The following is a 16894-nucleotide window of genomic DNA, read 5'->3' as shown; positions in this document are numbered from 1 at the left end:
AAACAAGCGAGAATGGGTGAGGGAAGGACACTATTTCAGGAGATCCTGTATGGGGTATAAAACTGCCAAAGAATAGAACCCACCATCACTGGCCCCAAGGGCTGCCACTGGCAACGAAGAACACCCACCTGTGTTGGCCTGAAGGCTGCATCCGCCAACAAGCCCAACAGTGTGTTGCTCAATGCCTGTGATCCTGAAAGGGAATACAGGGGGCTAGACTGCCATCACTGGGCTCTTGCCACAGTGCCAAAGGTCAAGAGTATGAGGACTCTGATCACACTGTCATGTGCCTGGGGCTCACCAGAGTCACTGGGAAGGTAAGGTGTGTCTACACAAACTGAAACACTGACTGAATGCCAGCAGACGGAAAAAGTTACTGCTTATATACCTTGCTGGCATGAACTTTAGGCCAAAAGATAATTGATCTGACCTACGGGCCTATCTTTTGGGTAATCACTAGTGATATGCACTTGCACCAATCCATTGGATGTACCCTTATCTTTGCCTGAGTCAAACAAGCGAGAATGGGTGAGGAAAGGACACTATTTCAGGAGATCCTGTATGGGGTATAAAACTCTATAACTAAACCACCTTTGCATTGCATAGAATTTAGTAATGCTTTCTGATGAAAGTGCTATGTTATATATAAATTACTACCACTGTGCTTGACAATGCTTTATTGTGTCTTTTAGTTGGCTATTGAGTTCTGAGCTCTGGCCCCTCCCCTTACAACCTCCCTGAGAAGTTTGTGATTGCTTGCATTCACTATCTTGAGAGTCGAGTGTGGCAAGGGATGTACTTATCCCTGTTTGCAGAAAAATACGTCAATGTACCCCCGTGTAGTAATGGTAAATTGCCTCAAATTCCACAGTTGGGGAAGAGTAGTCCACGTTTGCCCTGTGCCACCACCGCACAGTGTCTGATAAAGTCCTCTACTTTTTGAGTGACATTTAAACCTACAGTATTGATTTTATTAGTAATTTGTATAACATCTATCACTTGGGACCTGCAGTTTGGTAGATAGGGTACACTGTCACAACTGTATCTGAGTACCCTCTTAGCCAAACTGAAGTTCCGCCCAGCTGTCAGAAACAGAGACTACATCTCCTCCACTAACACACTCCTGATGAGCTGTCAGAGGTTAGGCCAAGTTGTTCACCTGTCTTTTTTTAAAGTGGGGTGGTCAATGACCAGTTTTTGCTTTCAAACACCCCTTATTTAATTTTTGAAACACATTTTTATTTTCAAAAAGAAAATCCTGTTTGTGGAGAACTAAGGGGCTGATTTAGACTTTAGAGTGACACTGCTTATGACCACACATGTTACATCACTTATGACACGGTCAGTGACATCACAGAATTTTTCTTAGCAGTAACCGTTACCTTTAAACTAACATTTAAAACTATGTCACTAACAAGACAACAGCACACACTACAACTCAAAATAAATTCAAAATCAAATTCAAAAAGGGCTGCTCAATAAGCACATACATCTCTTCATCCACATTCAGGCCATTGGGTTTCTTAGAGTCTAATCTTAAAATGTAGGGTGATTGAAGTCTACGTAATTAATTCTCTCTATTCCCACCTCTCATAATTCTGGGCATGCTATCAATCATTCTGTATTTTAAAAGATTTTCATCACCCACAAGTAACTTTAAAAGGTTACGGGCCACCAGGTAACTGTAATTATTTTTCCTTATAACCCATACATGTTGGAAAATCTTTCTATGCATTGGCAGGATTGTACTGCACATGTACACCTAAGGGAAGGACATGTTAATATATAAACTGCATGTTCTGTCTTGCAATTAAGCACTTTCCGGACCTTATTCTTCTCACAGAAAGGAGTACTTATCTCTTTTAGATTCACTCCCTATTCAGATGCTTCACACTTGCACATTTATTTTATTATTCCTGTTGGTTTCATCAATATTTCTCTTTATCTCACTCTTCACCAACTCACTCATTGATCTAGCCTTCCTGTAAGTTATTTGTGGTCTTATGGGTATTTCTCTACCAATTACAGAATCACATTGTCTTTTAGTTCTCTCATCTTTCTTTGTCTAGTAGTTCCTATAAATCTATGTAGGATCTGTGTGTTTAGACAACATAAACTGTGGGATTGGTGTCAAGACTGATTCCAGACACCACCACCAGATATGTTCGCCTGTAAACCAGCTAGCTCACAGTGCCACTTTGAACCCCTCGTACCAAGGAGCATATCATTTCTGGCCACTATCGAACATGACAACCCTGTCCCTTCAGGGATCATGGATACAGTCCAGTACTTTTCACTCAGTCACTCGTGCTCACTTTGTCTCGGAGAGATACACAGAATAAACGATGGGGACATTTTCAATAAGCATCTATTGAACCAGCGTCATACTAGTTAAAATATGTGTGCTGCAACAGCCATAAGACAGAAACAGATATATACGGTTATGAGCACCAACAGAGTAAATAAATGGTAGAATTCTACCAAAGTGCTAAAACAATGAATATATGTGGGCATATAAATACATGACAGTAATAATGCGACCTCCTACAATGCTAACCCTAATTAGAAGTACCTAGCATGTGTGTAGGTGTATAGCCAAGAATCCCCATAGGATAGAACCTACCCTATTACCTGATGAGAGATAATGAAGGACCCCGTCTTGGTCTTGAGGTTGATACCTTGCAAGGGATGTCAGACCACTGCGTGCTGGAGTGTCTGTGTGCAGGAACCTCAGCGTCTCATTTCAGCATCGAAGTCTTTCTCCTCTGTCCGCCCCAGAAAAGATATGGTGCTTATATACCCAAAAGGTACCCTCAGGGGTTCTACCTTGAAGTATTGTCATATAGTTACTGCTTATCTATATACCGTGTTAAGTTAGCATGAGCTTATTAAATGTTTAAACGCCATTTTTCCTTTTGCTGCTTCTGCACACGACACATAATTGTTGGTTTAGCTTTCAGCCTAGAAGTGCGTTGTGATTTACATGAGAATAATATGTTATTGCTCTGATATCAGCTTTGCTTGGTAAAATATGTCTGTACAGTGAGTGCTGAAGCTTCAAGGGTAACTCGACACAGAATTGTTGTGAGGGCTGATCCCCGCACCTTCATAGACATAACATAAGTGCAGCTCCTGCCAAATTCTGGCCTTAGGCGCGTTTTATATTGCTTTGTTTAGAGCACACATACACACTTGATGCGGTTCACATGCAGAGAGCTGGTGGAAGCTGATGTGATCTCTTCACACTAGGATCTTGAGGTATGGGGCCACCCTGCTAAAACCCAAAGAGACCTTCTTAGATATTAATATAATATGCTAGTTAGGGAGGGTGAGAATTAGGTGTTGTTAACCCTTATTCATTAGAGTATTTTAGCATGCTGTCACCTTTTGCTTTCGATGGACTAGTAACTATGCTGATAACTTTGCTCATGATAATATGTTTCCTTGTATTATCTAAGATACTGCGTTTGAGAAGACGGCATTAGTAAATAAATATTTCAAATGTGCACGTGTCCTCATTTACTCCACGTTCTGGTTTGAAATGATTGTATAATCGAAAGAGTGCTCATGTGTTCCACGTGACCTGAGGTATTGTAAGTTCATGTTCTGGTTTGTCTAAGCATTGGGAGTTTGTTATGACCAATGAGACACTGTAGCTAGCTCGGTAAGGGTGTTTTGGGTACTGAGGTGAGTTTTGGGTGACCCTAATTCACTGAGGTTCCAAATCTCTATGCACAGTTCTGTAGGAGAATGGAATCCCTGCTACATGGCGCCCGATCGTTGGTGGTCTTATATCATGACACTCGAGTAGTATATCATTCAAACCTTAGCCCCTTCTCTGTCGTTTCCGGAAAACTGTGGTGTCGGACAAAACCTAACTATATTTGAAATAGGTCTTTTCAAGCTTGAATCTTTCTAAAACGGTTTCCTTGATTTACTACCCAGTTGTGCTACAAAGTTTGCTTTGTTTTTCTAAGTTCCTGTGCAGTCATGGCCCAGCCTGTGGACATTCCGCAGCATAGTCGCATTGCGGTGCGCAATCATTTGCAGACTTACAATGTTCCCGTTGACGGCTTGGCTGTGATTTTGGTGGTGAGTGCGGAAGCAGCTTACCCATATGAACTCTTTTATTCGTGGGTGACATTTCCGGCTGTGGACGCTAATTCTGGTGTGTTCCACACTTACACTCCCTCACCTGTGCCGAATGAAGATACTCTGTACAGGGCACTGGAGGTACCTATTGATCATTGGCATCATCGCGTTTGGTTTGGTGGTGCCCTACCCCATTCTTTAACCGCTCCGAGATTAGGTCCTTTGTCCATTCCAGGCGCAAATTGGCCTGTTCTGGCTGGATTTACTCCTCATCCTCAACACGGCAATTGTACCTTGGCGGAGGTTCATAGACTACATGTAGTTTCTATTGCCGTTATTCGTGCATTAGTGCAATACATAGGTCATCATCTCCCGGGTGTCTTCAAGGGGGACAGAGCAGTTTGAAGCTCAGTCCTGTGATGGTCAATGCAGTGATGGGTAAGCGTCCCCAGGAAAAGGATGATTTTCCTTTCTGGCTTGCCGAGAAATTTGACCAGCTGGAAGCAGTATTTCCTAATACAACTCCTGGTAATAAACATAGGATCTTAACGATTAGTTTAACTAAGGATTTGGCCCCTGAACTCATTGACTGTGAGACCTTGGGAAAAACATTTGCGGCGGTCTATGCGAGGTGTTATGGCACTCCGTCTATGGCTGTCCTGCCTACGATCATTAAACGTGTTCAAGATGATCACGGACCGGAGGCAGCAGTTGAATTGGGTATGCGCTTGTGTGGCTCCTTCGATATAGTTTGCGATCTCATTCTTGCTAATGTCAAGGGGGATGCAGTGAACTTTCAAGTGGCTAATGCTTTGGAGGCGATTCCCGATGCCGATAAACCCAGGCAGTTAGCGAGGATTATTGTGGCTGCTTATAGAAAAGTGGGTCGCAATAGCAAGGGTCTAAAGCCTTTTTCTGTCAAAGGGAAGAAGCAACCCCAAGGGCAGACTTCAGAAACGGAAGTTCAGCCCAAGTCCAAGAAACAAAATTGGCCTAAAAAACAGAAACAGGGAAAGCAACAGCAACAACAGCAGACCCAAGAATCTCGTCCTGCGTCTCCGATGCCTGCGCAAACAGAACGTGTTTATGACTTGCGCGATCGCGCGACGATTAAATTGCCTGATCGATTTCAGGTTTCTGATCAACGCTCTCCTCGTTCCTTTCAGGACTCATCGGCCCCGAAGACCGGTGGTGGAGTAGGCGGAAGGGGTCGGGGTGGTCAGCAAGGACGTGACCAGCCCCGCCAGACAGACGGTACAGGAAAGCAGGACGGCTCAACGCCGAAGAGACCGCAGTTTGCCAAAAAGAAAGTCGCGGCTTCGGAATCTGACATGGGCTCTGACTTTGCTGGACAGCGCGGCGGAGATTGCCATTGTGAGAGAGGCCCTGCGTCCGCTACTGAAGGTGACAGCGACTGATATTTATGTTGTGATAGAAACAGCCGATGCAAGAGTTGCTCCCCCTGATAGACTTTATGAAATTGTCCTGTTAATAGAAGGTGACATATAACGTACTATAAAAGGGGTATTTTGGGAAAATCTTTCGTCTACATATGACATTTTGCTTTCGGAGGCTGATTGGCCCCCACCTTTTGTTCTTGCAGCGCCACGAGGGGAGGAGGTAATCCTCCCGAGTTTCGCGAACACTGTCTTGAAAGAGCACGCGCAGCAGTTTGCAGAAGAGTGGGCTAGGGCTCTAGCACCGGCTCTGTACCGCAACCAATGTGTTTTGGATAAATTGTCCCCTTGCCACGAGATACCTTTGCGTCGCAGCCGCAGCCTCAACCTCAATATCCCATTCGGCGAGAAGCCAAGGCTTCCGTCGCGGCAATCCTTGAACAATTGGAATATCAGGGAGTAATTGAAACATGTGTGTCACCGATGAATAACCCTCTTTTTACTGTGACCAAGCCTGACGGTTCATATCGTTTGGTATTGGATTACCGGCATTTAAACTCGCATTGCCGTAACTGTGCAGTACAGAATACTCACGGCTCTGCCCTAGTGGATAGTCTTGTGCGTAAGCGTTTTAGGACCACGCTTGACATTTCCAACGGTTTTTATGCCCATCGTTTGGATGGTCTTAGTTCCCAATGGACCAGCTTTACTTGCGGCGGTGTCCAAAAACAATTTTGGCGTCTCCCAATGGGCTATAAGAATAGCCATGGGATTTTTACCGCCCGCATAGTCTCTCTCTTAGAGAGGATCGACTCAGATGCATGCTCGTATGTGGATGACATATATCTCACAGACGACGAAATTTGGGAGCATCTGTGTCGAGTAAACAGCATAATTTGTAACTTTGCAGACATGGGTTACAAATTTAACTTTGCAAAATCGCACATTGCAGAGTACACAGTGTTGTTCCTGGGCTATGAGCTCAACAATGAAGGTAGAGGTTTAGCACCTCACTTCTCGGAGAAATGCACACAGTTGCGCACAGTTGCGCGCTCCGACAACACTGAAAAAATTACAGTCTTTGCTGGGTTTTTTAAATTTCGGGAGAACTTACATTCCGGAATATGCCCAGCGTATCAAGTCTTTGTATGCTCTGATACAACCAACTTTTTCCAAATCATGCTGGTTGCCTGAGCACTCGGCCATCTTGCAATCCTTGCAGGCTGATCTGCTCGCTTCTAAATTCTTACTGACTCGTGATAACCACACTAACCTGGTAATAAGAATTATTCCTGGGACAGTGGGTTTCACATACCTAACTTTTAATGAAGGAGACACAGTACCTATTGCTTACAAGTCACACTTGTACACTTTGGCTGAAATGCGGTTTTCCACTGTAGAGAAAGTTTTAACGGCTGTGCAGAAGGCGATTCTTAAGGAACGACCTCTGTCACAGGGAAAACGCATGTTGGTTGTTACACCCTGTCCTCATTTGGAGGCAGTTACGAAAGCCAGTGTATCAAATTCTAAAGCTTTGCACCCTCGGTGGATTCAATGGGCTGCTTCCTTGATGTCCACTCAGCAGGAGTACTTACAGTATGAATTCGTTCATCCTGCTCCTCTAGCTATGCGACCTTTGGAGGACTTCCATTGCATCATTTACACTGATGGTTCGGCGCAGGTTGCGCATGGCTCTAAACACGCCTACGTTTCCGCTTGCGCCATTGTGGTCGGTGCCATGGTGAACGATGAGTTCAAGTCCAGAGTAGTGCATACGCGGACTCTAGGGGACTGCAACGCACAATTTGTAGAGCTTCGTGCTCTCTTACTAGCGTTGGAGTACGCTGATCCTAGTGTGACTGCTCTTATTGTGAGTGATTCTTACTACTGTGTCCAGTCTTACAACGAAAACTTGTTCTTTTGGATTCAGAATGATTTTCGTGATTCCAAGGGTAGCACAATAAAACACAAGAGGATCTGGGTTCGAGTGGCTGAGCTTAAGGCTAACTTGCCACTCGTATTTGTAATTCATACTCTCGGCCATCAGCGTGTGGGAGTTCATGCTGTCGGTAACTCGCTTGCTGATGAAGCGGCAAAATCAGCGGTGTCTACATATCTAGTTGCAGCAGTTACACGGTCCAAAAGTAAGATTGATGATGACATCTTGGCGGCTGTTGCTGCCACTGAGAAGGGAGGTAAACATCCTACGGGATTCCCTTCGAAGTACACATACCACTTAAGTCCCGAAAAGGTTCCTTTTGTGACAATTCCTGAAGTTGGAGAACGTTTGATTCCCAACTCGGATTGCAGAGCTAGCTTGATTACAGCGGCGCTTGAAGGTGTGGCGTCTGCGCATGCGGGCTTCTCGGCCACTGTAGCTCAATTACAACAACGTTTCTGGTGGCGGGGACTGTACAAACAGACGCGAGACTATGTCCTTCAATGTGACATTTGCCAGCAGATTAAACCTTCAACTGCTGCGCGTCCGCCACAGACACAGTTGTACATATCTAATAAACGCTGGGTTGTGTTTATTTAGATCACTGCGGTCCTTTTTCCTCTGATACTGCGTATAAGTACATCTTAGTAGCAGTTGATTCATGCACACGCTTTGGGTGGGTATGGCCCCATCACAGCACTGATTCACAGACTGTCATAAGAGATTTGCGTGCCTTTGTAGGGATTTTTGCTGTGGTACCTTCCATTCGGATCAGGGTCCTGCTTTCGCCTCTAAGGCGTATAAGGATGCCATGACTTCGATGGGGGTCCAAGTCAAGTTTTCGTCACCCTACAGACCTGAGGGTAATAGTGTAGTGGAGCGAATGAACAGTGACTTAAAGCAATCTTTGACAGCTCGAGTTATAGGCACTGGCAGAAACTGGTTGGCCCACCTCAATAGTGGAGAAGCGTGGCTCAGTGGTTAGAGGCGGCAGACCCGGAAGCTGAGATCGGCTGTGGACCAGGGTTCGATTCCCCGCCTCGGCGGGTCTCAGGCTCAAAAAATTCCACGGCTCGACAATTCTCGCTCCGGTGCCTACTCGACTCACGGGGTCACACTCTGCTACTCTGGGCAATAGCTTGCTTAATCTCCACTACGGCCCCTCGCGGCGGGATGCCTGGCGTTCACCTTGTGGATACCCTGCCGGGGTATCTCACAGGGGAATACCAGGACGGGTTCCCTAAGCAAGCGCCTTGATACCTTCGGGTGATACGTGCGCTATATAAGTCGCAATACATTTACATTTACAATGGCATGCAGCGTGCTCTTAATAATCTCCCTAGAAGGTCTCTGGGTGGGCGGACCCCGTACGAAATGCTCTTTGGCATCAAGATGTACATCCCTGACCTTGATGGTCTAGACTGCGTGGCTCCCGCCACAAACTTTGACGTAGATGGACATTGCAATGTTTTACAGGATCTACAAAAGACCAGAGACAGTCTTGCAAAGGAACATTTGCCCTCCACATCGGATGTTGCGCTGCAGATCCCGGTAGTTGGCTGGCTACCCCAAGTTGGAGAACTGGTTCGAGAGAAGATCGATAACAAGAAAGAATTTGGTCCTTCCTATCGAGCTCCGGTTCCAGTCCTTGGAGTGAAGGGCACAAGAACAGTAATTTTACCACCGCTTCCAGGTCGTAAGGAAAATAGGTTTATCTCAATTGACAATGTCAAGATACACAGAGTGGCCGATTCTTCTTAGCATGACACCGGCAGTCTCCTGTCCTTCCATTGTGAGAAATTCTGTTTTGGCCACTGCTTCTATTCCTGAACCTGAAGTGGCCATCGAATTGCCTGCAATTTCCAGTCCTTTATTAAGTACTTTGCCTGGTACAGACCATGATGAAATTGACTACACTTACCCCACTGACTTATCTATGCCAGATCTGCAGACACGTTTGGCCACAGAATCCAGATTTTCATTTGACACTGTTTCCAATGCCTCAAAGAAGCCCTCACGGTTTGCAGTTTATGCCAGTTTATTTAAAAAAAAAAATTTGATTACCCCTTGGACATATGTTTGGCTGGTGCTTTTTTCAATTTACCTTTTTATGTCAATTGGTTTTGTGTTTTATTTTTTTCGAATTGTCAATGGACACTATGTCGAGGAAAGAACATGCATCCGTCATCTCAATGGAACTTTGGCCCCCCTTTCCTCGTCACATTCTGCACACAGACTGAAAAGAGACTTGACATTTTTTAATATCACTGCTTGGCCTGTCCTAGATGGGATTGTGTGGGATGCAGTTAGATTTCAAATTCATGGCCCTACAGAGGTTGTTTATGTCCCTAATGTGCTTAGAGTTAACATGGGGGATGTAGTGAAACAAAACATACGTTCTGATGATTGGGATGTTCAGGCCGTAGAGACTTTGTTTTCCGATTTTAAATACTATGCTGCCTTTGATGCTGAAGATTTGTACTTAGAATCTGCTAATTATGGTGATTTGTTTTGCTTCCAACATTTTGGTAATCACTTCTTACATAAAACTACTTCCAGAAGGAATACTGTAAATTATACGCAATGGGAGCATTGCCCAGCTCTTAAACGAGGCAGTTCAAGTACTTTTTTGAAAAAGTACACTTATTTTATTGACTTCAATCAGTCTAATCCCGAGTCCTTTTATTTTAAAATGACACAGAAGCCAATGTCCAAGGTTAGACTTACCGATACCAAATTATTGTACTCGAAGTCCTTTCTTGATCAGCTGGCTGTTGGCGGCTACGAACTGTGGAAGGACACTATTGACCTTAAATCTGTTTGGGGATCTAAATACTGGCAGGTACAAGGCACTGAGGCTTTGCACCGAGCTTGTCTCATCCCGAATCATATGTTGTTATTGAATTTCTCTATTTCACAAACAACATGCTTTGGATTGGCTACTTCTAAAAAATTAAATACTCCTACCATCCCTGAATTAGAAGAATATTCTGGCTGGAGTAATTTTACCCAGTGTTCCATTAGGGACTTGCAGGCCCTTTTGCTAAATTCATCCTTTAACATACCCAGTATGGATCCAAAAGGTTGGCTGATGTGGCACAGAAGTGCTGATTCATGCCAGCACCGTTTTCTGGGTTTCTCTGATGGCTTTAAACAGGTCAGACCTGATCCACGTTTTGAAACTGACCATTCTGTCACGACTTACTCAGTAGGCAAATTATGTCAAAATTGGCTGAAACATTCTACCTCGGCTGCGGTTAAACTGCATCTATCCAAGCTGAATGAAGATGTAGATTTAAATGATTTCATAAAAGGCCCGGCTAGTGGTAGACCAAAAAGATGGATATATGCTATTTATAATGAAATCTGGAAGACATCACAGATTGAGGCGGCGACTCGCCTTAGAACTATTGATCAAGCTAACCTAGAAAAAGTGCTTGCAGTGGTAGATAATAGTATTAACATGCTTTCTTCCCGCATTTACACGTTAGATAATATTGTGTTCTCTGTAGTGGATATTGTGCAGGATGAAGTCTCTGTATTATACCATGGTCAAAATCAATTGCGTTCTATCATGCAATTTGCGTGGACCCTGCAGACGCTGAAGTGTGGCAAGGTGCCATGGACTTACATGAATGTGTCCTCCCTCTTTGCCCCTTTTAATTTGACTAACAAGCAGCGCTTGCTTTCCATGCGAGATGCGTCTTTTTCAATGTTACATATTGAAAGGTTGGAATCCTTGCCTTTTTCTGTCTGTGGCAAAAGCCACTGCTGCAACATGGCTTATCCAAGGTTTGATAACATTACCATTTGCTTTATATAAATTTACAAATTGTGTGCGATATGTTGCTATAGGTCTATATGAACCATTAGGTAATGCATTTCTCCATGAAGTCTGGTCCCTCCCATTTACTTATAGATGTTTAAAAGACAGACAAGAAGTTTATCTGAATGAGGAGGAGTGTACAGAGACATCAGATCACTCCTTAATGTGTAGACACATTCAGTTGCACGGTTCTTGTAACCAGGACCGGCCAAATTTAGCCTGTGTTTTGAAAGGAACACCAGTTCCCGCAATCATACCCACTTTTACATTACTGGCAAACGGCAGTTATTTACTTTTAAATAATGAGGATTGTTGTGGGTTAATTAAAGTTAAAGGTGTTGCTTATGTGGTGACCGTATCTGAACGTGTGGTTTGCTGCAAAAATGTACTTTACCCAACCCCGCATGGGAAAGGGGATGTTTCCATCTGGCCGCGCATCCCAACCTTGACGGCGGAGTTCAATGGCATGAGTAGAAGAAGAGCTCTTTTGTCCCAAAAAGAAGTGGCCTTGAGTTCGGCTCGAGAAACATTTGTGCTTCACATAGCTAACACCCGCACAGAGGTTCAGGCCCTTTTAAATACTGATTTGCCGTTGCATTTCAGCAAACTGGTTCATTCAATCTTTAACGCGTCCTCCACGACTGGGCTCGCGCACTTTTTTAAGATAGTTAGCAGCGGTCTCGTGACTTCATTTGAAAAAATATTTGGGGTCATTCCTGCTTTCTTCCATTCTATTTTTTCAAGTTTGTTTGGTGGATTCCCGGTTTTGCTAGCACTGGGGGCAGGCGTTCTGGTGATATTTTGCTTTATTAAAAATGGATGCCTTTCCTGTGCGAGAAGCCGCGCAGCCCCTCTTGGCACTGTTTCGCAACAGGATGCTTGAATACTATGGCACTCTGCCGCTTGCGACTTTAAGCACGGCATATGGATTATCGTTTCGATTTTCCTATTTTACATGTGTCCAGCCTGTGTTTCATTGCCTGACTGGGCCCTTGATTTGTGTCTCTGCAAGACGGTGTCTCCTGACGTCGATTTTAATCAGCTGATGAGTCCCATCGTTACTCACGAGTTGGCTTGTTCTGGTGAAAGGATTATGGCCTTGGCAGCGATGCATGGACTAATGGGTCATTGGAACATACTCGCAGCAGCGCAAGATTTCTTGGCACAGAGCTTTCTTGAGAACCCACCGAGTTGTCCTCTGATGGTGATAGAGGCTCCGATAATGGAAGAGGACGTATGTTCTTTCCCACTATTAAAGTGGATGGCTGAACTGTTTTCGGATGAAGACGGTGACTTCTTGTTGGAGGCTGTTGCTGCATATTTTGCATATTCGGTCTTGCCCTAAAAACTTTCTAGGTTTCTGACCATGACACCTTTTTCTTTGAATTTTTCACCTCCCAGACCTATTGGCTTGAGTAAAAATGAACACTGTATTAATATTTTGGATTTTTTTTGCATTGATTTATGAAAAAAAATTCTATCAAATTAAACAAATTATGATATTGCTCATCGTTCTTGAACTCTGCTTTCATGAGGAGGCCCTTATCTTATCTTATCTTATCCGTGCTCGGATCATGGAGGGGTGTCATATAGTTACTGCTTATCTATATACCGTGTTAAGTTAGCATGAGCTTATTAAATGTTTAAACGCCATTTTTCCTTTTGCTGCTTTTGCACACGACACATAATTGTTGATTTAGCTTTCAGCCTAGAAGAGCGTTGTGATTTACATGAGAATAATATGTTATTGCTCTGATATCAGCTTTGCTTGGTAAAATATGTCTGTACAGTGAGTGCTGAAGCTTCAAGGATAACTCAACACAAAAGTGTTGTGAGGGCTGATCTCCGCACCTTCATAGACATAACATAAGTGCAGCTCCTGCCAAATTCTGGCTTTGGCGCTTTTTATATTGCTTTGTTTAGAGCACACATACACACTTGATGCGGTTTGCATGCAGAGAGCTGGTGGAAGCTGATGTGATCTCTTCACACTAGGATCTTGAGGTATGGGGCCGTCCTGCTAAAACCCAAAGAGACCTTCTTCGCTATTAATATAATATGCTAGTTAGGGAGGGTGAGAATTAGGTGTTGTTAACCTTATTCATTACAGTATTTTAGCATGCTGTCACCTTTTGCTTTCTATGGAGTAGTAACTATGCTGATAACTTTGCTCATGATAATATGTTTCCTTGTATTATCTAAGATACTGCATTTGAGAAGACGGCATTAGTAAATAAATATTTCAAATGTGCATGTGTCCTCATTTACTGCACGTTCTGGTTTGAAATGATTGTATAATCGAAAGAGTGCTCATGTGTTCCACGTGACCTGAGGTATTGTAAGTTCATGTTCTGGTTTGTCTAAGCATTGGGAGTTTGTTATGACCAATGAGACACTGTAGCTAGCTCAGTAAGGGTGTTTTGGGTACTGAGGTGAGTTTTGGGTCACCCTAATTCACTGAGGTTCCAAATCTCTATGCACAGTTCTGTAGGAGAACGGAATCCCTGCTACAGTATCATGTCAGCTAAGGATGATGATGGTATAAACTGTATTTTTAAAACAAGGAGCTCACCTGTTTAAGCGCTCACACCACGCGCTGACACAGCCCTCCTTCCTCATCCCTGAGACAGCGGTCCGCGCTGAGACAGGGAACGCCCAAGGCTTAAGCCACGCCCACTGCGAGGCCACGCCCACCATCAAGGACTACAAAAACGCTTGAGAACGAAGCGCCCTTCATTATTTGTAATTATCCTCTGAGGCGGAAGCCGGAGGACTGTGTTCACGAAAATTGAATTTTAAAACTTGTCACTCTGTATAAACTGTATTTTTAAAACAAGGAGCTCACCTGTTTAAGCGCTCACACCACGCGCTGACACAGCCCTCCTTCCTCATCCCTGAGACAGCGGTCCGCGCTGAGACAGGGAACGCCCAAGGCTTAAGCCACGCCCACTGCGAGGCCACGCCCACCATCAAAGACTACAAAAACGCTTGAGAACGAAGCGCCCTTCATTATTTGTAATTATCCTCTGAGGCGGAAGCCGGAGGACTGTGTTCACGAAAATTGAATTTTAAAACTTGTCACTCTGTATAAACTGTATTTTTAAAACAAGGAGCTCACCTGTTTAAGCGCTCACACCACGCGCTGACACAGCCCTCCTTCCTCATCCCTGAGACAGCGGTCCGCGCTGAGACAGGGAACGCCCAAGGCTTAAGCCACGCCCACTGCGAGGCCACGCCCACCATCAAGGACTACAAAAACGCTTGAGAACGAAGCGCCCTTCATTATTTGTAATTATCCTCTGAGGCGGAAGCCGGAGGACTGTGTTCACGAAAATTGAATTTTAAAACTTGTCACTCTGTATAAACTGTATTTTTAAAACAAGGAGCTCACCTGTTTAAGCGCTCACACCACGCGCTGACACAGCCCTCCTTCCTCATCCCTGAGACAGCGGTCCGCGCTGAGACAGGGAACGCCCAAGGCTTAAGCCACGCCCACTGCGAGGCCACGCCCACCATCAAAGACTACAAAAACGCTTGAGAACGAAGCGCCCTTCATTATTTGTAATTATCCTCTGAGGCGGAAGCCGGAGGACTGTGTTCACGAAAATTGAATTTTAAAACTTGTCACTCTGTATAAACTGTATTTTTAAAACAAGGAGCTCACCTGTTTAAGCGCTCACACCACGCGCTGACACAGCCCTCCTTCCTCATCCCTGAGACAGCGGTCCGCGCTGAGACAGGGAACGCCCAAGGCTTAAGCCACGCCCACTGCGAGGCCACGCCCACCATCAAAGACTACAAAAACGCTTGAGAACGAAGCGCCCTTCATTATTTGTAATTATCCTCTGAGGCGGAAGCCGGAGGACTGTGTTCACGAAAATTGAATTTTAAAACTTGTCACTCTGTATAAACTGTATTTTTAAAACAAGGAGCTCACCTGTTTAAGCGCTCACACCACGCGCTGACACAGCCCTCCTTCCTCATCCCTGAGACAGCGGTCCGCGCTGAGACAGGGAACGCCCAAGGCTTAAGCCACGCCCACTGCGAGGCCACGCCCACCATCAAGGACTACAAAAACGCTTGACAACGAAGCGCCCTTCATTATTTGTAATTATCCTCTGAGGCGGAAGCCGGAGGACTGTGTTCACGAAAATTGAATTTTAAAACTTGTCACTCTGTATAAACTGTATTTTTAAAACAAGGAGCTCACCTGTTTAAGCGCTCACACCACGCGCTGACACAGCCCTCCTTCCTCATCCCTGAGACAGCGGTCCGCGCTGAGACAGGGAACGCCCAAGGCTTAAGCCACGCCCACTGCGAGGCCACGCCCACCATCAAAGACTACAAAAACGCTTGAGAACGAAGCGCCCTTCATTATTTGTAATTATCCTCTGAGGCGGAAGCCGGAGGACTGTGTTCACGAAAATTGAATTTTAAAACTTGTCACTCTGTATAAACTGTATTTTTAAAACAAGGAGCTCACCTGTTTAAGCGCTCACACCACGCGCTGACACAGCCCTCCTTCCTCATCCCTGAGACAGCGGTCCGCGCTGAGACAGGGAACGCCCAAGGCTTAAGCCACGCCCACTGCGAGGCCACGCCCACCATCAAAGACTACAAAAACGCTTGAGAACGAAGCGCCCTTCATTATTTGTAATTATCCTCTGAGGCGGAATCCGGAGGACTGTGTTCACGAAAATTGAATTTTAAAACTTGTCACTCTGTATAAACTGTATTTTTAAAACAAGGAGCTCACCTGTTTAAGCGCTCACACCACGCGCTGACACAGCCCTCCTTCCTCATCCCTGAGACAGCGGTCCGCGCTGAGACAGGGAACGCCCAAGGCTTAAGCCACGCCCACTGCGAGGCCACGCCCACCATCAAGGACTACAAAAACGCTTGAGAACGAAGCGCCCTTCATTATTTGTAATTATCCTCTGAGGCGGAAGCCGGAGGACTGTGTTCACGAAAATTGAATTTTAAAACTTGTCACTCTGTATAAACTGTATTTTTAAAACAAGGAGCTCACCTGTTTAAGCGCTCACACCACGCGCTGACACAGCCCTCCTTCCTCATCCCTGAGACAGCGGTCCGCGCTGAGACAGGGAACGCCCAAGGCTTAAGCCACGCCCACTGCGAGGCCACGCCCACCATCAAAGACTACAAAAACGCTTGAGAACGAAGCGCCCTTCATTATTTGTAATTATCCTCTGAGGCGGAAGCCGGAGGACTGTGTTCACGAAAATTGAATTTTAAAACTTGTCACTCTGTATAAACTGTATTTTTAAAACAAGGAGCTCACCTGTTTAAGCGCTCACACCACGCGCTGACACAGCCCTCCTTCCTCATCCCTGAGACAGCGGTCCGCGCTGAGACAGGGAACGCCCAAGGCTTAAGCCACGCCCACTGCGAGGCCACGCCCACCATCAAAGACTACAAAAACGCTTGAGAACGAAGCGCCCTTCATTATTTGTAATTATCCTCTGAGGCGGAAGCCGGAGGACTGTGTTCACGAAAATTGAATTTTAAAACTTGTCACTCTGTATAAACTGTATTTTTAAAACAAGGAGCTCACCTGTTTAAGCGCTCACACCACGCGCTGACACAGCCCTCCTTCCTCATCCCTGAGACAGCGGTCCA

The sequence above is a fragment of the Lissotriton helveticus genome, chromosome 6 (assembly GCF_964261635.1).
Source record: "Lissotriton helveticus chromosome 6, aLisHel1.1, whole genome shotgun sequence".
Classification (NCBI taxonomy): Eukaryota; Metazoa; Chordata; class Amphibia; order Caudata; family Salamandridae; genus Lissotriton; species Lissotriton helveticus.
The sequence above is the reverse complement of the archived record's forward strand: the minus strand, read 5'-3'. Positions refer to the sequence as shown.